At 41.8% G+C, this 22,398-nt stretch overlaps 1 long non-coding RNA gene across 3 annotated transcripts in view; it reads right to left on the reverse strand.

Moving 5' to 3' along the window:
- LOC135305896 (uncharacterized) overlaps window positions 1-22,221 on the reverse strand; it is a 31,945-nt gene extending 9,724 nt beyond the window's left edge. Inside the window, exons 1-3 of one of the 3 annotated variants that reach the window (XR_010366885.1) lie at window positions 21,658-22,221; window positions 18,600-18,716; window positions 13,325-13,470 (exon numbers count right to left, since the gene is read on the reverse strand). This is a non-coding gene — a long non-coding RNA (uncharacterized LOC135305896). Of the gene's footprint in view, window positions 1-13,324; window positions 13,471-16,645; window positions 16,722-18,599; window positions 18,717-21,657 lie in introns of those variants that run through there. The other 2 variants (XR_010366886.1, XR_010366884.1) reach the window with 2 other exon arrangements.
- Window positions 22,222-22,398: the final 177 nt, after the last annotated feature.

Consider the following 22,398-nt stretch of genomic DNA (forward strand, 5'->3'; position numbering starts at 1 on the left):
TGCCAGATAATTTGGTGTTAATACAATTCTCATATAGAAAAGGAAAAAAAATTCCTCTTTCACTCCTTCTGAATTATTCTATATTTCTGAACTGGAGCAGACCTTCCTCAGCTGATCTAAATATTATATCCAATAAATAGTTATTGGGGTAAGGCTGCACCCAAGCCAAGCCCACAGGCTAGACAGTCTTCTAGTTTACAGGAAATCTTTCAAACTGTGGAGCCCTTCATCAGTGCCAGAAATCCATACTGACTCCAACCCCAGCTAATGCTGTTCTCAAAAGCCAGAGGAAACCACTGCTCAGGACCCTCTTTCAAAGCTGCAACAAGATCTGTAATCCAGGAATCACATTTTCAGTCAAGCTCCAGACAGTGCATAACCACTCCATGTGATGTATTACTGCACTGCTCCAGCTCATCAGAGCTAGGAAACAATTTCAGTTCATTCTAAGTAAATTTGCAATAAACAAATAGGCTTAAAAAGGGTTATTTTCCAAATGTTCATGTTTTTATATAATATTTTACAAGGCACAGATATTTCGGGTTAGGAAAGAAAAAGAAGTGGGTAGGGTAGGTTTTTGAAAAGAGAAAATGTTTCAATAGGATTAAGATGTAGTACTAAAAATATATATATATTTTATGACTTAAAATTTCCAAACCAGTATTGACTGAAAATTTCCAAACCAGTATTGCTTCAAGTAATTTATCGCAAGAGAACTTCGTGGTCTGAAGACAGAAAAGTGATGTTCAGCTCAAGTGATGTTCTCTCAAGACAAAATGCCAGCCCTGATTCCTTCCACCTCAGCTCTAGGGAGAAACTGCCAGCCCAGGAAGAGGACAATGCTCACTCCAGTTCCTGGACCAGATCAAGAAAGATGCTGCTGAGATGTTCAGAAGAGCCCCCTGTGGGTGGGAGGGAGCTGGCTAAATTATCAGGTCAGATCTACAACAAAAATCTTCCACCAAGACAAGATTTTATTCCGGGCAGACCTCTCCTTCCCCAGACTCATGTACAGACATGAGGTCTGCCCAGGCCAAGCATCCTGGGCTGGTTTGGGAGAGGAGGAGCTGCAGCAAAAATCCACAGTACGTGCTCTGGTAGCATTTTGTCCCATAGTTTGGCCACTTATAAAATTAAATATAGCACAGAATGAAAGATTATTGCTAATTGTTGTGACTTGCATGTATGTTTTATGCTACAGCACAGATTAATATTTTGAGGTTCTTTTCTGTTGTGCTCCAATGTTTATAGCAAGTAACAGTAAATCTGGGTTTTATGTCACCATAAGTTAGCCACAATGCTCCAAGGGCCTTGCAGCAAAGCCAAGCAGCAGAAATCCTAATTACAGTGACGACGAGCAAGAGCTGTGCCCTCAGTATTTCTCAACACTGGTTTGATTTCAGGTTGAGCTGTGCCCTCACTAGGCGTGTTTACAGAGATCACAGAGGTTTGGTTTGTGAGCTTCCACAGCCAGATTCTCCTGTAAATCAGCACAACCCTGTTCCAGTCCCCTGGAGCCCTGGGCTGCAGCCCCAGGGGAAGGGCTGGTGGCAGTGGAGCTGCATCCCTTACAGCAGCACAGCCCACTGCAGCTAGGAGTCTGCAGCACCAGAGGGGTCTTAAATATTGTAGGTTTTATCTTGCAGTGGGCTAAAAGGATTCACGTGTCCTCAGAGCAGCATCTCTGGAGGGAGGCAGAGCCCTGCACAGTCATTTTCTGTTACCATCTGAGCAGGGCTCTGTAGGCCCTGTCAGGGTGGGTAAAACTCACCCCTGTGAACACGCCCTGCGTGCAGCACACCTGGGCTGGAAGCTCCCTTCAGCTTTTGAAGTGAATACAAATGGATTTATGCAAGGGGAAAACTCCATCCTCTCCAAATTATCCAGCCCTGGAGCTACAACCCCCCCCGATGCACAGAGCTGCATCCCAGATCTCTGCAGATGGGATTGGGTCAGTGCAATACCTCTGCTCAAATTTAGATTGACAACTACAGAGAGCAGCTGGAGCATCCCTAAAAGGAAAAATACATCTGATACACTCTGCTAAGAAAAATACATTTCCCACTCTGCTAAGACTCAACAGGCCCAGCATAAAACATCTACAGCACCAGCAGTGCCTCAAGAGCCATAATAACCAATCTCATCTGCATAAATTAATCAGGTATTCATAAATAGCTAATAAAATGGAGAAACTTGTGTGTGAAGCAGGAACAAAAAGATGTGATTATGGTTAAGCAAACATGAGCTATTACGAAGTTTTCTCACCTGTGATTAAGGCATGGCCAGGTTCAGCCCCTTGTGTTCCCACACAAGGGTGAGGATAAGCATTGAGATCCTGTCTGGGGCAGCCTGGGAGGGAGGAAAGCCAATGTATTCCTGGGAAAACAAATATTTTGCTGTTGGTTTGGGAATTCTGTGGCTCACAGAGCCACATGGGGATTGTTGCTGGCCTAGATGTAGCTGGAAGTGATTTTTCACATGGACAAGCTCTCAACTCTCCAGGCAAGGAGGTTTCCATCCCCAAGAGCTGCTTCAGGGAACCTGCTCTAACACAGAAAATAAGGCATTCTCTAAGTAATAAGGCATTCTCTAAGTAATGATGCCAGGAAGAAGTTCACTTTATCTCAGAAGTTGGATTTATCTGGACACAAAAACCACTGCAGAATACCTGTAGAGCAGTACCTGTCCCAGAACAGCCCAGGCAATCAGTCACAAACAAGCCATCAATTCATCCTGAACCATCTGGAATTGTTGAATCACAGAGTTTCTTAGGCTGAGAAAGACTTCCAAGATTGTAGAGCCCACCACTAAAGCATGTCCCCAGTGCCACATTTGCATGTCTTTTAAATCCAGGGATGGTGACTCCACCACTTCCCTGGGCAGCCTGTTCCAGTGCTTGAGACTGCAAACTTTGGGCTGAGAGGGACTTTTCCTGGGTGGGAAAAATAAACAGGGAGGATTTGTAGCCTGGATGAAGCTCAGATTGTATTTCCTACACTCTCTTCACACAGTGAACTTCTCCAGGGCCCTTCTGCAATGCTGTGCCACCCAGATGGGCAAATTCAGTTTTCTGCTGCCCTGGTGGCAGTGGCTTTGCCCTCATGTCATCAGCAGATGTTAACCAATTTGGGGTTTTGATGTTTTCTCTGATGCTACCTCTTATTTTTCTGATCTACCTAGGAGTAAATATTTCCAGGAGCAAGACTCTTCTTAGAAGAGCTCCTGAATCATCTCCTGTTTTCTGAGATCATCTGAATTAGACCAAGAAAGCCACCCTGTAGTCATATAAGCTACAGTATATTGAGCATACTCATTTGATTACAATTACTGTGCTTTCCTGGACTAATATTTAAATGCAAAAATACATTCAAAATGAGCCAATGTTAGGTGTAGGCCTTGCAGGCAAAACACTTACTGTACAGAAAATTTGGACTACTGCAATATGAGGTCTGGGTGAGAAAATCATGCCTAAATATTCTATGCAAATTGTAAGAATGTAAGGAAAAAAAAACAATATGAGAAACACTACACAACCCGCCAATTACATGTTGTTTTATGGGCAAGTTCTTCAGCAGAAAGCAGTTGAATGTTACATTTTCCACAATGAAATTGAAAATGCACTTATATATAAGTATAGTGGATTACGACGTTGTGAAATATTGCAGGGTTTTTTTATTTGCTTTTGCAGGTACTTAAATTTTAGGGCTACTTACATTCCCCCTCATCCCCAAATTTAAAAGGCAATAAATTGCTTTAGTGTTTTCAATTTCTTTTCCTTCAAGAGATGCAAATTGATTGCCTGAGTCCCTCTACAAACTCTCTGCTTATGAATAAGGGAGAACAATTTACAAGGCCATTGTCCCCCTTTAGCTCCAGCAGGATGGGAAGAGGGGCAAATCACCCCATGGTGGGTGCCCTCCCCGGATGGATTTTTCCTGGAGTAAGGATCATTCCCTGAGCAAAGCCCTGCTGCCATTCATGACAGAGATGCCACACAGCCTCTGCAGCAGATTTGCAGAATGGAAACCTGCAAAACCTTGAAGTGTGAGCAGGGCTGATCCTGTAAATAACTCTCTGCCCAGGAAGGAGAGATGCTGAGATAAGTCTGAGATAAGCCAGGGGGTGCCCAGCCAAAGGCACATCCTCCCCAAGTGTTACACACACAGAAATCCTGTAATCCCATCCTCATCTGATATCCAGTGACAACCCATCAAACATCCCCTCTTTATTAAATTCAAGTGTGAACAAAATCAGCAAAGAAATATAGGGTTTAATTAATGTTTGCCTTCACCATAAATGAAAGAGAACTTTAATTTTTTTTTGCTGTGTTTTACTAATCAGAGTCATTCAATATCTTAGATGCTAGTAAATTAATTCTGAACTAATGAAGTTAAAGGAGGTCATTTGTTAGAGAAAACTGATTACATATCGAGATCTCCCTGGGACCTAAATGAGAAAATCACTATAATGAAAAAATATTTTAAATGATGCAGGTCAACCAAGTAAATCATTAAGGATGTAGGGGGGGATGGAAATATTAATGACACCATGACAGGGAAATGCCAAAAGGGAAGTGAGCTGACATAAGTAAGCAAAAAGACACTTACAGCACAGGCAGGCTTGGTTCTTTTTTCTCCCTAGAATGACTGAAGCACACAAATTTCATTGCTTGCCTCAAACTAATCACCTGTGTCCAGATATTTCAATGACAGCAATGAACTAATGTGTATTATGCACAAAAATGTATTTGTATGGCACATAAACCTGTTTAGCAGCACAAATCACAGTGCTACCTAAGGCCAAAATATGGGCAGTATTCTACAAGGCATGGGAGAGAATATGCCAAGGGGAAAGGAGGGATCCCTGCTTCTCAGAGGTTTAATTTCAACAAACAAGCAGTGGTGTAAGGTTTTGTGGCACAACAAGCCAGGGTAGGGCTTGAACACTGGGAGCAGAGTAGCCTGGATGTGCAGGAAATACCCCCAGGGACTGCAGCTCTGCTCTGTCCAGCCCAGAAATCCCACTGCCTTTGGATGTGCAGGAAATACCCCCAGGGACTGCAGCTCTGGTCTGTCCAGCCCAGAAATCCCACTGCCTTGGGACCAGTTTAGGGACAACATCTGAGCCTGGCCACTCTCTGCAGCCTGCTGTCCCCCTGCTCCTCCAGGATCTGTAATGACTGCAACAGGGACACAGAAATCTCTGCTCTTCCTGCACTATTTAGATCCACTTCAGACCTGCTGGATGAAATTAAATGTGTTTAGTTCCATTTTGAATCTCCTAGGACAACACACCCCAGACATTCACTGCCTGCCATGAGAAACAGCAATTTCTTTCACCTGTTTGACACTTATTTCCAACTAATTTCAAAGAGCTTCTCCACGCAGAAGCAGTGCAGAATTTGGTGAGAAACACTTCCAAGTCCACCTAATTCATGCCGTTAATAACTTTGATTATATCTTTCTCAGCAGTAAAACAAGTCCCAAATCTTTGCTCTCAGCAAGGACATCCTGGATCCTGTGGCTGCCACTGCACATGGATCTCATGATTTCTAACATCCTTCAGCAATGTTTCTCTCCTAACTGCTCAGTGCCAGTCCTGAGCATTGTGTGGGCAGGATTTAAAACATTCTTTTTCCCTATGCCTTGAGTACTCTCATGAGAATCCCCAAAAAATCCCCTTTGCCACATTCACATAAACACTGCAGATGTGAAGGAGCCCAATCCTGCCTGGCAAAGCACACAGAATTCCACACATCCAGGCAGCATCCAAAGTCAGGTTTGCTGAGTTTTACTGGGCCACTTTACAGGGCTTCTGGATACTCTCAGAAAAAAAAAATAAAACTCAAATGGGTGACTGAAGGTAGAAACAAAACAAGGCAGAAGGTGCAAGTCAACCAACAGGGAATGGCAGATGTAGCTGGTAAGGAAAATTGCAAAGTTGCATGGTATGGCTAGAGAGAAAAAGGAGGGTAAAAAAAAAGAAAAAAAAACCCCAGATCTCTGTTCTATATTACCAAGATGGGATCCTCTCATGGATTCAAGTAGGGAGAATTTAGAGAATGTTACAGGAGAAATGAATATGCTACTGAAGGAGAAACAGCAGCAACAAGAAAATTAGTTGAAACAATCCTTTATGAAACAGGAATACACTGTTCACAAAGATTACTAGAAAGTGGTTTATTCAAAGGAAAGAAGACTCTGTAGTGATCCTGGATCCACTAAATCCACTTTTCAGGATTTCCTGACCAAATTAGCCATAGAGAGATACATTAGTCCCACAGAGCAGATGCAAAGTATTTAAATGAGCACATCAGGCAGTTCTGTCACAAAGAGATATAATTAGATTTGAGGAGCCAATACCTCAAGCAGAGCCTGAAAGAGTGATCAACAGTTTACAGCTTGGAAACCTCCCAGAGCTGGAAGCCAAATCCTTTGGAGCATTTAAACAGAAACTCATCCCCTCATTAAATGGAGCATTTGCTGAAATTCCAGGAAAGCCTAGGATGAAGCTACCATACTGATGCTGCACAGAAAAAAGGCAATGCCATTTATTATTGAGGGTTCTGGTGATTTATTTCTCCTTTAAACACAGGTACTGAAATCAGTGCTACAAGGCAGATGACAAGATGGAGATTGCTTTCTCCAACAGTAAGAATTTCTGATTTTTTAGTGACCAGTTGTTTAATTGCAATCTCCAGATCAGCAATAACAGCCATTGATCTGTGTTCATTAAAACTCTGTGGAACCAAGAACTAGCACTGATGTTTTGCAATGTAAAGATAGCGTTAGGCTGAGTTAAGTAATTACATCAGTTAATATCATTATGATGATTTCACTTCCATGTAAGTATGCCTTGTATTGAACCAAAAAGTAGAATTCCTGTAAGAGCTTCATTAAATAAGTATTCTCCAAGGATGGAATTAGCCATGACTGTTTGTCTCTTTTTAATTGGTCTTTCAATGAAAGTTTTCTGCCAACTTCAAATGAGAAAGCAAACACCCCAAACCCAAGTCTGCTTCATTTTATAGGGTATATCTTATTTTATATCCATTACATTGAAATAATATGAAAGCAGGTATTAATTTAAACAAGACATCTGGAGTTATTGACTACCTGACACAAACCCCTCAAATCTCCAATTGTTTGTGTGTAATGCCCAGGAGAAAGAGCTGCCACAGTCAACTGAAGATGTTTAGGCCAGTACAAATAAAAAACAGGAAAAGGGCAGTTCCAGCCAGCTGAAAAGGAACAGATGACTGACACATGCAGAGGGAAGGGAGGAGGGCTCACTCCTGCAGGAAAGCACAAGGCTGGTTTAAGTTAATTCTATACCCAGAAATACACCTGGCACCTGGGAATTCACTTCTGCCCGACCCCTCTGCCTTTGCTCTGTGAGTGCTGCCCATGAAATCACTGCCCACAAGCAGGGTGGAGAAAAACCACAAGTTTCAAAGGAATCTCCAGTGTATTTACTCTCACCCCAACAGAATTAGTAGGGCCATAAGTATCAGAGTGATGTATTTCTCACTCCACTACCTCTGTGTGGAGGATGGCATTTATAAAACAATTGATTACTGTTCAAATCATAAGTAAGCACTAAAGCTGAGTTTCATTTTAGTCAGGTGCATAAATCTTCCTCACCTATAAAAGCTGGAGCAGATGTACAGTGGCTGTGCATGCCTGACATCACCATTCCATATGGTTGATCCAGATAGGAAATGGGTGATGGTTTGCCATGCTTGGGGTGCAGATTTTGAAGGCAGGATATTCTCCATGCAATAATTTCTCCATTCCTAACCTTGAAAGAATCATATATTTTTTGCATATATATATTTAATTGAAGGCACTGATAGACCTAAATTCCAATGGTGCAAAATAAAGTGCTCCTCTGATAGGTGCTCATCACAGTTTGGTAACACCTCCCAAATTTCTTAAGATGTCTTCACCTTCTAGTACAGCAGTCCCTGGAATATAAATTCCAGCATTTTGGCCTGCCCCAAATTGTGCCTAAAGAAATTAGTTCTATTTGCTGGTGGAAGTTCAGGCTGCCCAACTCAAAGTGCACACATGGTCCAGCTGGAAGAGGACACCTGTGATACCTGCTCTGATGATAACTTCAAAAAAGAGAGAAATTTATCACCAGCGAAACACAGGCATTAAAAATATTTTTCTTCATCATTGGCCAAAAGACCCAGTGAATCCATTACTAATATTTAGCAAAATTATTACCTTAATAAAAAAAAATAAATTATAAATAACAAGGGTGTCTCTGAAGAAGACCACTGACACTTGCTGTTGAGGAATTCCTCTTCACCATTTAACACAAGATCTTCTTGCAGAGATTCTTTCTCATTTCTAAGACAAGAGTGAAGTTCAAGAGGTTTACTGTTAAGACACATCCAATAAATTCCTTCTGTTATTTTCCATGTTTGAAGGGTTTCTGCCCCACTGGCAGCAGATCTTTGTTCTCAGTAGCTGAGATGGTGCAGTAGAATTCAAGTGAATTGAAGCACTGTTTCAAAAGAACCATTCTGCCTCAAGTCCAAACATTTCATGGCATCCTACCACGAGAGGCTAAAGGAGGTCTGGCAGAAAACCACTCTGGATTCTAATCTTTGTTTCCTACAGCTGTCAACTGGAGCATGGCAATGAAACCACGGGGTTTGCACCACCCAAAAATATTGCAATCTCTTGGCTGTGAAGGAGGAGTGGGGCTCAAGCTGCAGCAATCTGCTTCCCACCAGTCTAATCTTGGTGTAATTAGAGGATCACTGCCAAACAGGAGCATATGCTTTGTCCAAAAATCTCAGTGCAAATCTCTGTGTGTGTCTGTGCGTGTATTGAATTATTAAATTCAGAACCCCATAGCAACATCTATGATAGTACATCCTGCTGCTATTATTATACACAAGAAGCACTAAAGTCACTTTTAATCAAAAGAGATCCTTTTAAATCTATACCTGGTTTTAGTGACATTCCTCTTAACGCAGCTGATGAAATATTAAGCATGCAATTACTGTACATGCTCTATAAATGGCTTTCCTGATATGCAGGCTGTATAGAAGGCTGTGTCAAAATGAGAGGGAAGTTATTTTTCTCCTGAGTACCTTTTTTCCCAGAGAGAGATTCAAGATCAGGTTGAAAGCATTTCACTCAGAAGTGACAAAAACCCCAACCAAATACAGAATTAATTATTAAAAAAAAATAAAGAAAAAAAAAAAGAAAAAAGAAAAAAATTAAAAAACAGACTGGAGGAGAGAAACCACCAGAACTCTCAATTGCTGTCCTGCAGAAGGCTGGGCACCACACTCAGGCTCCACACCTGGTGTCCCATTTGGAATGTGTTGAGTCACCCACAAAAGAAAGGGAAAGGGTCTTAAGAAAGCTTTTTACAGCCTTGCAGACACATCGAAAAACCACAGGATAAAGGTTACTTTGTGCTCATTTTTCTAGGGAAACAGCACTCAGAAATGAGAGCTGCCAGAGTGCAGTTGCTGACACAGTTCATGCCCCACACAGAGTGAAAAAGGAGGTTCATTTTGCAGGGATCCTGTTGCCATCCCCCTTTTGGAGCTGCAGCCATAACCAGTATTGATTGCTGGTGTCTAATGGCCTGATAGGGCTGTGCTGCTGTAATTGTATCTGCACAGGCAGGTGTCAGGAAAGCACTGACAGGAGCATTTGGAGAGCTCACAAGGCTCTGGGCAAAACTCAACATCACCAAAATACTTCAGCTCCTCCCTGCAGTCACTGCAGCATGCCACTGACAGTAGTAACCATCACTGGCACAAACAGGTAGAAACCTTGCAAATCCAGTCTCACTGCAGGACATTTATAGCCCTTGGTGATTAGAAAACTCATTAGGAACCCATCACTGCTGCTGATTGTTGTGGTTGTGGGCAAGTTGCTCAAAATTGAAACAACATGCACAAGAACAAAAAAAGAAAAAGAAAAAATGAAGGTCCCTTTTGCTGTCATAGGGACAAATGCTCCTTTACACACAGCATCCTTCCTCTTGGACACTGCTGCTGCAAACTGAGGGAAAAGTCTCCAATTCTGGGGCACTGCTGTCTGATCTTCCCATGCTTCTCCCACTCTGAAATGGAAGAAGCTGGCTGCCAGACTGGGGAATCCTCTCATTCCAACACCCATTCTTACCACTCTCAGAGTTGTGCCAGAAACCTCCATTCCTCCTGGACCTGAAGCTCCTTCTTACATTTCTGGCTCCCTGTGCTCTTTCAAAAAGAGCATCATCAGTCCCCTCTTATTATACAGAAGGCTTTTCAGGAAAAGGCATAGCTGGAAGGATCCCAACAGCTGGTATTTATCCAGGAGACTGATAATTGTATGCAACATGGGCCTCAAAAATTATTAGACAGCTCTGGCTTTATAAAGATGTGAGGTGGAGAAGGTCAGGCTAAATGCAACAATCCCTCCCAGACTTAAACACTATGAATCTGCTAAAAGATCATTTGTTTTATTCAGTGTCTCATAACTAAATGATTATGCTCACCCTTCCTCCCAGCACATCACTATCAGTGACAGATGCACAAAATAATACTGCTCCAGACAGAATGAAAGATAATAGGCTCAAAAGAGGAAAAAAAAATTAATCTCCAGTATTTAGATATTACTACCAGGAGGCATGAAGATATTACTCACTTTGGTCTTGCATTGGACAGCAACATCTGCATCAAAACAGATGTATTTTCACAAAAGAAATAAAAAATTACCCAGCTGATACAGCATCTGATATATTTGGGGTATGTTGCATTATTTCCATGCAGCTGGAGTCCTGCAATCAATATCCTAGTACTCTGGATCTGGAAAGAGGTTCTTTGTTCCCTTATGAGCCTGGATCTGGGATACTGGATGAAAACCTAAATGTTTAAAGTAATATTCAAGTTGTTAATCTATTCCACTAAACAGTCTTTCTGGATATATTTCAATATAAAGTAAAATGCTTTGTGCTGGAATGGAAGAATTACTGCTATTAAAGGATTTAATCCCAAATACACCACAGTGCATTTCTTTATACACCCAGCAGAGTCCGAAGGGCTGCTATTTTTATCAGGTTTGTATTTTACAGAGAAGCATTAAGTGCAGGTTACAGCATTGGTCCACACCAATGATTCCCTGCCACACAAAAGCAGAGCTTTGCAGAGCCAGCAAAGCTGGACAGTTTTATCTGGAAATACTGCAGGTTTAAACATCATTAACATATTTTCATCCTTGTCTCCCTGATTGGCCTTTGCACAGCAACAACTTTCCCTGGTGCCAGGACAGATTCACCAGCAAAGTTTGCAGAAGCAGCCACAGAGGATGGGCAGGGACACAGCCTGAGAGAGGCCCCAGCAGCTGCTGCCCCACAGGACAAGGTGGCCCTGGGCAGGGACAGCAGGAGCTGCTGGACAGCCCAAGGACACCAGAGACACCTGTGCTGGCAGAAACAGCAAAACAACACACCCATCACAACAGCTTCCCAAAACAGAGCTAGGACTTCCTTTGGCAGCATCCTGGAGGGAAGTGCAGCAGCAAATGGAAATCAAAGCTGAGTGGAGACAGAGGATTTTACTCCAGAGAGTGTCCAGGGCAGAAGGGGAGGTTTTTCACAGCCCATGTTTGTCTTGCTGGCTGCCCACAATAACCAGAAGGGAGGGATGCTAGGAGTGAGGAATGCAGCAGTCTGAAAGTATTTGCAACTATCTCCTTCAGTCTCACTAGGAAATAATTGTTGTGGCAGTTTGGGGCTTTTTGGGAATACAATGCATTTAAATGAAAATGAAAGGGAGGAAAAGCAACATTCAAAGCTACCCAAGGATTCAGGTAAATGCTATTGGCATGTGTGGAGAATGGATAGCTGAAAGCAGTAAAGAAATTATGAGAAAAGAAAGCACTGGACAGGCAGCAGGAAACAATCAAAAAGGATTGGGAGACAGGAGTCTGATTTTATGAAGGATTTTATAAGGGATACAAGAACCAGCCAGCAGAAAGTCAGTGTTAGATATTTAAGAGCAGAGAATGACAGACTGAAGAAGAATTCTGATGGATGCAAAGGAAAGTCCCCAGATATTACTTCAGAAGGGAGATGCACAGCTGAAAACAGGAGAATATTCATTGCAGAGGAGAGGATGGGATTAATTCTGAATCCTTCTGCACTCTGCATTTTTAAGGCAGCAGTGAAATACTTGACTACAAACAATATGTTCACAAAAAAGGCACTAACAGGCTTGTGCTTACAGTGATGTTTTTCAGGACATCTCCCTTTGATGCAGGCTTGCTACCTTCTCCTCCCAGCAGCAGGAATGCTGCCCATGCAGACAGCTAAAGACATTTTAGCTGCTCCTTCTCCCTGGTCTGCTGCAGATGAAGTACAGCAGTAGCAATGACAGTGCTCCCCAGGAGCAGGACTGCTCTGGGAACACTGGAGCCAGGTCAGGTTTGCTGAATTGGCCTCTGAAGAAGACTCTGTTTGGTTGGAGACCTGCAGAACTCGCTGGTGACAAATTAAAAGGGAATTGCTCTAAACTGCTTCTTCAAAGAGAAAGGACAACACTGTCCATCCACTGACACTAAAAAGCAGATGAGTCACTGGAAAAGATGAGTATTTAATTCAATTCACTATCTCTCATATTCCAGAGGTTATAGAGGTAATTTCTCTTCAGGCTGTGCTGAAGAACCAGCTCATAACTTTGAAAGAGTGGTTTAAAATCCTGGCTTTGCTGCATGGTGTTCCCAGAGCAGAGAACATAATTCAGCTTAACCCATACTTATTTTTCTACATGCAAAAATAAAACACTCAGACATCTACATTTACCAGCCAGGGCTCTGGGACCAGACTGGACACCCACAGGAGGGTTGGCTTCAAGAATCTGATGTCCAGATTGCCAGAAGGCCAAGTAAAGGACAGATGCAGCAGTAGCCCTCTTTTCAGAGTCAGTGCTAGCATTTTTCATCTCAATATGTCCACACTATAAAACCTTTCTGACCAAGCTTTTGCTTTTGTAGTACCTGACAAATTTGGAAGAGCAGCTCCAACAGGGCAGTTGGAAAAGCAATTCCAACATTGAAACAGTTTCACCCCACCTCATCCATCCCTTCCCAAACAGGGTTTGAGGAGAAACTCTTATTCCCACAGCAGGGAGATCTTGTTCCTGCTGCTAATAAATTCATATTACAAATGGTCACCAGTTCATAAGTAATGGTCTGACATCAACACGATAACATTCAGTAAAGACACAAATAGAAATCAAACACAAAAACATGAGTCAGGGGTCACTGGTTCAGCAAAGTCACTGCAGAAATGGAGTTTATCACAGACCATCCAAATGGCACCATCACACTGCACACAAAAGGATGGTCCTGCTCTGGGGGGCACGGGCAGATGTGTCAGGGGAGATGGACATTGTGCTCTACACACAGCTGAGAGATCTCTGCTGGAATATTGCAGCTGGATTTGAGCATCTCACTAAGAAAAATGGAGACAATTTCAGTTCAGAGAAGATCAACAAGAATCATAAGTATAGACAAACACAAATGACAGGGAAAGTTGGAAACGATTGGTTTAATTTTCACTATAGAGGCAGAGTCACCTGACCATAAGGCAAATTGGGTATCAGTCTCTAAGGAGGTAAAAGCAGAACATCATTGAAAAAAGACTAGAGAAATGTGATCCCAGCTAGATAGACCTGGTTCTGCAAAGGAATGGGGGAAGAAGCAGGGATTGACCTCTTAAGTGCACCCCAAGTTAAATATAGCAACATATTTAAGATATATTTTTATATAATTATAGATATATAATATTAAATGATATTTTTGTTGATTTTATTGTCTTGTAGTAACATTTCTAGTTTTTATGTTTTCTATTTAATATATTTAACATAACTATGTACATAAATATATATTTAGGATATACTTGGGGTTTGCTATCTATAGCATAGGATGTACTAGTGAAATAAAGTATCTTATTTTTTAAATACTCTGAAACATCACAAAATAACTCTCAAGGATATTAATACACTGAAAAAACCCTGCCAAGGCAATACCTGCACACATGTGTGGCATAAGCATTAGGACATACAGGTAACATGGCTTGATAAAACATCAAAATCAATTGCACTCAAAATACTGTTGCTCTCAGCAATTGCATTTCTTGTAAACACATTAAAGGATTGATTCAATAATCAATCCTGGATTCATCCAATGAAACTATAGCCAGGAATATGCATGTTGATCACAAGGAAAGTTACTAAACCTCATTCAGCTAATAACATTTTCTAGCTTGAAGCTTGATACCTTTATGGAATTTGAGCTAGCAGAGCAGCAGATGATATTCCCACTTTCCATGCAAATGCATAATCCTTTTCTGAAGGCTACTAAGCTCTTTGCCACCAAAATCAGTGGAACTCTGGCTGTTTACATCGGATCTGTGAAAGGCTTTGAAGATGAAAAGAGCTGTGCAAGTGCTAAGTGCAGCTATTTTGGCAAGGAACCCAGACCAGAAACACAGGCTATTACACACAGGTCCTATTGTTTCCTGTCATCCTTGTCAGATGGCACAAAGCCAGTAAAACCCAGGCAGTCTGATAAAAAGGACAGAGGGAATAAAAAAATCATTTTCCTAAGGATGCTTTCAGAGGCACTCTCAGCAGAAGGACACAGTAAAACTCGGCTTTGTGTCCTTTGCTAATCCTTACTTGTATCAACTCTTTTATTTGTTCTGACATGGTTTGTGATCAGTCACTAAGTCAGCATTTGGGGGACTCCCTGTGAACATCAGTTCATGCACATGAGCAGGAGAAGGTTGGGCAGGTCGAGGTGAAGAGGCTGGTGGCAAAAACCAGCTCAAGTTGAGCAGGAAAAATAAGAATAGAAAGATTGTTCTGAAGAACCCAGAGCACAGCAGATGAAAGAACCCTTGAAAAACTTCCTGGTTCAAATAGAAGACAGCAGGTGCAGGGTTCGTGGTTGTCTTTCTTGTGCTTATTAGTTGTGGGGTTTGGGTGGTTTTTTAGACTAAGGAGTCAAAAGACTCACAGTTTAGAAAAAAGTTCAAAACAGAAAAGCTATTTAAAAATGGCATTGGAAACACATGCTACAAGCAGGTAGAGAATTCACACCTAAAGAACTGTACAAACCAATTCCTCAGGAATGTAAATAAAAACAGAGTAAACATGAAGAGAAAGAAGAGGAATCGAGGGGAAGATGAAAAAAAATAGCTAGAGATAAACAGGCTGGGTTTAGGGCAGGACTCAGAAAAACCACACCAACATAGTATTTTAACAGAAGTCTTGGAAAAGTCTGCAGGACCCGACTGAACTTATAAATTAATTTCACAAAATCTGAGCAAAAGTAGATGAAAGGACACAAAACTCAACCCAGGAATTATTAGAGGACAACAAAATATAGGTTCAGGTATCCCAAAACCCTGCAGGCTCTGAGGGCTCCAAGTGGAGAACAAGAATCACAAAGACACAGAAAACAGAAGGATTAAGTTGCTATTGACTGCAGATGAATCAAGAATATTGCAAGATCTATGTGGTTAAAGCTGGGTTTTTTCACAAAATTCATAACTGAAGCAAGTCAGCAGCCTGGAGGGAAGCAGATGAAGAAAACTCATTGGCTCCAGAAATTGCTTCAGGTAAATGGCAATGAAATATATGGAATAACAAGGTCTAATGACACAGAGAGGTAGGATCATAGAATTATGAATTAAATGGAATAACAAGGTCTAATAACACAGAGTAATGTCTTATGTAATTTCTGTTGCTGCATTGAGTTAACAGACATGCTTCACTTCCACACTTGTGGAGCACAGAGGTAAGCAACCACCCAAGCAACACCTGTCTTGAGCTTTCCAGAGTATAAAATCAGATGCAGTGTCAGAGAAATGTGGATTTGAGCTAAAGTCCACCGGGGCCAGAAATGCCCAGCCTCTCCTGCAGGTCCAGCCCCAGGAGGAGCTCAGGGAATCTGCTGTTCCAAGACAACTGAGCACCCCATGAGCCATCCACAGATCCAGGCCACTGCCCACAAACACAGCCACTGTGCATTTACAGCCTTTCCTCATTTCCCACCTTGTATTTGATCACCCAGGGCAGTGGGTCAGGAGGATCTCAGAGGTCTCAGATCTACAACAGCAGAAGACTGAGGTGTTGGTACACACCTCTGTGACTGCTGCAAGTGTGAATCCAGCTTTTCTGGGAGCAGCCTCCTCTTCCTCATGTGTCTCTGCTTCACAGAGAGGGTTCAAAAGGCTCAGAGGGAAGCAACCAGCAGGAGAGGGCTGCATGACTTCCTCATCCTCTCCACCCCATCACACGTTTGCAGGCTGTGTGGTTTTGGACACAGGAGCCAATGTCCCCCTGCTTTGTCCCTCTCCTGGATCCCCATCTCCAGAAAGATGCAAAGGGCTGCCCTGGGCCCATGCATCCTAACAGCTCTTGCTAAAGCCAAATAAAACAGGGGGGAGAGTAAACTTAAAAGCAAATGCTGGCCGTCATGGTGAATTTCCAAACAGTCTGTGAGTCACTTAGAGGAAGTTTCTACATGCTTATGTCTTCCAACTCAAATAAAGTAATTAAATTATCTTAACTACTGAGTAGAAAAAGATTTATTATTGCAATAGCTAGGTCTGCAGATGAATCATGGTGCCCTTACACAGCACAGGTAGTTTATCACAGAAGTCATCCAATTGCCTTTTGGGACAGGTGGGATTTACTAAGAGAAAAAAACCACGTTTTTTAATGTCTAAGCAGAAAATGCATTCCCAAACATTGCCTTTTCTCAAAAAAAAAAAAAAAACCCACATTGAAAAGGGGAAAGGCAGGCTGCAAAGCTGTTCTGACACTAGTGATTAAATCCTGAGAAGTTAAGTCTGTGTTGCTCTGCAGAAAGAGATGAAAATACCAGCAGCCCATAACCAATACCTTCTGCAGGCTGGATTAGTATTGTTGACAGTAAGATTTCCCTTGAACACAAATGAAGAAAGGGCCATGTATGATCCAAGATGTGGCCATACCACTGTCACAGGATATGCCATAATACAGAAAAAAAACCAACAAGGACAACATGCGAAACTGTGCATTCTATTTTATCAAACATTTCTAGGGGAGGTTCTGAAGCAGGCTCTGCTTCCATGTCATCAGCAAAAGCAAGAGAATTTTCTAAATGACGTAGCAACCAGCATGCTAAGGTCTTTTGTTCTTCTCACCAAAGTAACCAAAAAAAAGTTGCTGAGTAGCCAACACTTTAAAAAACATGGTTAAGACATCAGAATGCTTCTCTCACATGCTCTGGACAGAGAAAGGCTGCTACATCCAGTTTTACAGAGGCCAGGAGGGACAGACCCTACAGAGAGCAGGATTTTTGTGGGTAGCTGCACTGAACCTAGGACTAGTCAACTGCTCCTCAGTCAGTGTGAATGAGGGCTAATAAAAGCTGTGGTAGGTCAAATATGGGTTTGGGTTTGTTTTTTCCTTCAAAAAACACCACAGGAGAAAGGACAGTGTGGTGCTCTGGCCTCTCAGCCCTGTTTTCTCTCGTGTAATGGGAGTTGTGACTGTCCTTTCCTTTTCCACAGAGAGCTCAGATTATGAAAACAGAGCAAGAACAAGTCACGTACCAAAAAAAGTTCCTTAAAAAGGCAAAAATTAACCACCCTTGGAAAAACAATGAGGGAGGAATGTGAATAACACAGCATTTCCCGTGGCCTGTATACTTATCTCATACCACAACGATCAAGTGGCTTACTTGTCTCTACCCGTTACAAAAGGGATTCTTTGCATTTTCACGTGGTTCTGCCCCACAATCAACCAACCACACACTTTTACTACTTTGTCTTAGCTATTTTGGTGCTTAGATACTCAAATCCTTTCCCCTTCCCCCCACTAAGTAAATTTTCCAGGCTAAAGTTCAAAGTGAATTCCAATGTGATTATATAAACACATGCATACTGTAGATTGACATCATACAATGCTATTCTTTGTTGCTGGAATTTTTTTTTGTCTTTTTAGTTTGCAACAACTTCAGTATGCCTGGCTTGCTACCCTAAAATAGTAGCTTATTACACCCTACTGAATAAGATAACACTGTATTTATTCCTCTGGCAGTTTGGTTTTCGCAAGGAAAAAAAAAGCTCAAGATTTAATTCATAAAAATAGACTTGCAAAGGAAAAATAAAAGTAACAGACCTTATGAATCTCTCTGTTTATTAAGGCACATGAGTAGTGGAGTGGGGAGAAAGCAGGTTTATATGTTTCAGTCCATCATGACTGTGAAATTGAACTGTAAATGGTACCTAGTGCAGCCAAGTGAGACAGACACCATGCCGGGAGTTAATGGAAATGTGGAGAGCTTTTCTTTTTAACAAAGTACTCGAGCAATTATTCCAGCACACCCACAGTGAAATGAGATAAAGTTAGGCTGTGCATTACAAAGGCTGTTAACTGCAAAATAAATTTACTGACAGCCATTGGGAACCTTTCATTCCTTTTTCTGCACCTATTAGCTAAAAACTCCAAGCAGTGTTGGTGGGGCTGAGCAGCCAGAGGGGTGGGACCTTTGTCATGTGCAGATGTGCTGGGCTGGCACACTCACCTGGCAGAGAGGTGGGGCTTGGGGAGCCATCCAGCCCTGCCACCAAAGCAACGCAGGCACAGAGTGCTCCTGACAGCCCTGAAGCTCTCAGGGTTTTGGGTTGACATCAACATTTAGCTGCAATAGTAAAAATACAGAGAAAAAAAAATACAGAAAAAAAAAAAGAATGCAGGGAAAAAAAATACAGGGGAAAAAAAGAATACAGAAAAAAAAATACAGGTAAAAAAAGAAGAATACAGGAAAAAAAAAGAAGAATACAGGAAAAAAAAAAGAAGAATACAGGACAAAAATACAGGAAAAAACCCAGAAAAAAGAATACAGAAAAAAAAAGAATACAGAAAAAAAAAAGAATACAGGAAAAAAAAGAATACAGAAAAAAAAAGAATACAGAAAAAAAAAAGAATACAGAAAAAAAAAAGAATACAGAAAAAAACAAATACAGAAAAAAACAAATACAGAAAAAAACAAATACAGAAAAAAACAAATACAGAAAAAAACAAATACAGAAAAAAAAAGAATACAGAAAAAAAAGAATACAGAAAAAAAAGAATACAGAAAAAAAAAGAATACAGAAAAAAAAAGAATACAGAAAAAAAAAAGAATACAGAAAAAAAAAAGAATACAGAAAAAAAGAATACAGAAAAAAAAAGAATACAGAAAAAAAAAGAATACAGAAAAAAAAAGAATACAGAAAAAAAAGAATACAGAAAAAAAAAGAATACAGAAAAAAAAAGAATACAGAAAAAAAAAGAAAAAAAAAGATACAGGAAAAAAAAAAGAATTCAGAAAAAAATACAAAGGATTCCCAGCCTCACCTTTCCCATCACTCCCCAGCTCCTATGGCACCAAGGAGTTGAAGGTCATGTTTGAGGCTCAGCCTAGCACTGAGCTCCAGGGACAAAGAGGATGAAGGGCAAGTCCTCCTTGCCCTGTAGAACTATCCCTGTGTTGTGGTTTATTAAAGCTCCCCTCCCTCCAGCCCCAGCTGCTCCCCAGCAGCCGTGTGGCTGCACCAGCGTGTCCAATGGCCAGTACTGATCTCCTGGGGCACAGCTCACCCCGTGTGCACGGTCAGGCAGAAACCTGCCCAGCTGTGTGCAGCCTCTCATCCCCCCAGCCAGAGGGCAGCTTGCCTGGATGAACTGTGCAGGTGAAAACACAACCACTCTCTCCCAGTCAGGAAGCTGAGAGGAGCTTTGGTGCCTAAGAAAATAAAATAAATCCTCAAACAGACATCAAGAGAGAAAGGCTGCCCATATAGAATGTATTCATCATTGATCACAATGGTCTTCTATGGATTTTCCATTTAAGGGAAAAATCCTTCCCTTTCAGAAGGGCACTAGAAAGCACCACTGGTATGTTATGGATTACATACCAGAGGAGACTGGCCTCAGCACCTCGTGAGAAACCCACTAGAGAAGCCAATATAGGAATGATGTTAAAATGTTTTGAAAGGGAAAACCATTTCTATATCAGCTGCAACTCCTGTGTTATAAAAGTCCTTTATTTCCTAGCAGAGCCCGTATTTAGACCTCTTTGATGTATCTTTTTATGATAGCAGCACACTATCTTTTTATCATGGTATTTTGAGACATTTCAAATGCAACCCTGCATCAAACACAGCACCCTGACCCAGAGTCAAGCCACGTTTTAAGTAATCCCCGTGACATCTCTTACACTTATGGCAACACAAGCAAGCTTCCTTTTGCATTTCCAGTGCAGGTAAAGTGAGTGTTATTCACACACACCTCTTCTCTTGCCATTCCTGGTGTCTGTGCTGAACTATCACTCTTTTCAGCAGGTGCATTGACTTTGCTAACTCTCCCTTCTGGAGCTCATTGTTGTGGCTTTTTGCTGTTAGCCTCAGTTACACAACCCCTGAAAGCAACCCTCCCTCCTTTTCAGGGAGGTATGATTTGGAGGTCTGTATCTTTTGGCCTCACAGCTATTATTTGTGGCTGTCAGTCAGAAAACAGAAACTGGAATGAAAACAACCAGTGCTCTCTCCTCTGTAGCAGACCTGTCACTGCCACTTTCTCCTGACTTTATTCGACATAATCAAAATTTATTTTGTTGTCCTTGCTCATGTGTCCTATACAAGCATCCTACACATGACTAATCAACACACTCTCCATCCCCTCCTTAGCCCTACCCCAACTCCCAGCAAACAAGATCCTGCAGGAATGCTCTGATTCCAGCCCTGCTGAGCCATGCACAGACAAAGCTGCCCTCACACAGCTCCTCCCTGCTGAGGAGGGACACTGTTCTGCAACAGCAGCTAGACATGAAGCCAGCCTGGACCCTGGGGAAGCGACTGCCCAGAGCTGCTGATGCACATGGACCTGCTCCTCTCCTGCCTGCCAGCATTTCCATTTCCTTGCACGTCTGTCAGATTCTTTCCACGTTGCTTTGCCTTTTGCTGAGCAGTGTAGCAAGATGCCAGCTTGCTTTCTTTTTCTTTTTGCACTGTGTGTGCTCTAGATCTAACATTATGCTTCAGATGCTATCGAGGAGCCAAACGTGACAGGATTTCAAGGTTGGCCTCAAGGTGGTTAACTCTGAGAGTCAGCCTTTCAATCACCACCAGATACCGATCAAACAGAAATAGATGAGGGCTGACAGCAGGCTGGCTTATTATACCCTCTATTTCCAGCTGGTTTACTTCAGGATGTTTTCATCAAGTGAGTCTCCAGCTCACCTCACTAGTATGCAAGGAAGGCAGGAGGGGAAATGGGAAATGGTTGTACAAAAATGGAATAGTTTGTGACTTATAGCTGAAGAAAAACTAAGAAAATGGTTTCTCCTGATTCATTAGATGTAATTGTGCCTCAAGCATCACCATAAGACAAAGCAAATCCCAAAGATAAAACCAGTCTGGGGAGGAGAGGGGACCCACAGCTGCAAAGTTATCATTTCAAGATGCAGCTTCTCTCCCTCCCCTTGCACAAACATTACGTCAAAATGATCATAAACCTGCAGCTGCCCAAATGGCACTTGTGTCCTCACACAGAGCTCACTATTGACTTCAAAGGAACAGAAAGACACTGAGAAATTTTACCTTTAGTTTTCCATGCTGATAGAGATCAGGGAGATTTGTAGACTTTGATCATTCCTTGTTTAATTCAAGCCAGATGGAGCCCAGTTGAGTTGTGAGGTTCAGCTTCAGCAGGGGACTCTACACCCCAACCTTTCTTCTCCTCCAAAGTATCTTCTCCTGACCCAGCTGATTTCAAACTCTTCTGATCAGATCTTGGTGAAGAACTGCCTTTTTATTTATCATGGGGTCTTCCTGTGATTATCACACAGGTGTACCAGGTGAAGGAGCTACACTGTTGCTCACCATTCTAGCCACAAAATACATTTTTTTAAAAAATACTTCAAATGCTCTACAGTTCCATGACCAGAGACCCCTAAATACAGGGACATAAATCAATGTCTAATAGAAGTTCCAATATTTTACAGACACTGCTAATTTTTGCACCTGTAACCAATTTAAACAGTGATTAAGAGTGTAGCTGACCTAAGAATAAATGAGAGGATAAATGAGAAGCTTTAGCTTTTCATTAAATACCTGGGTTCAGCTTTCACAGATTCATCACTTCACCTGAACAGGTTCTAGACAATCCTAACACTGTCTGTTCTCCAAAATGTTGTCTCTACATGTTATATTGCCTTTCCAGCTTGTTTGTCTCACTTTCAGCAGAGATAAATGTCCGTGTCACAAGGCAGAACTGTTGTAGCCCTCAAAGCACAGCTCTTGATTACAGAGCAATATTTACTTGAGAAGGAACAGCAAACC

The sequence above is a fragment of the Passer domesticus genome, chromosome 8 (genome assembly GCF_036417665.1).
Source record: "Passer domesticus isolate bPasDom1 chromosome 8, bPasDom1.hap1, whole genome shotgun sequence".
Lineage (NCBI taxonomy): Eukaryota > Metazoa > Chordata > Aves > Passeriformes > Passeridae > Passer > Passer domesticus.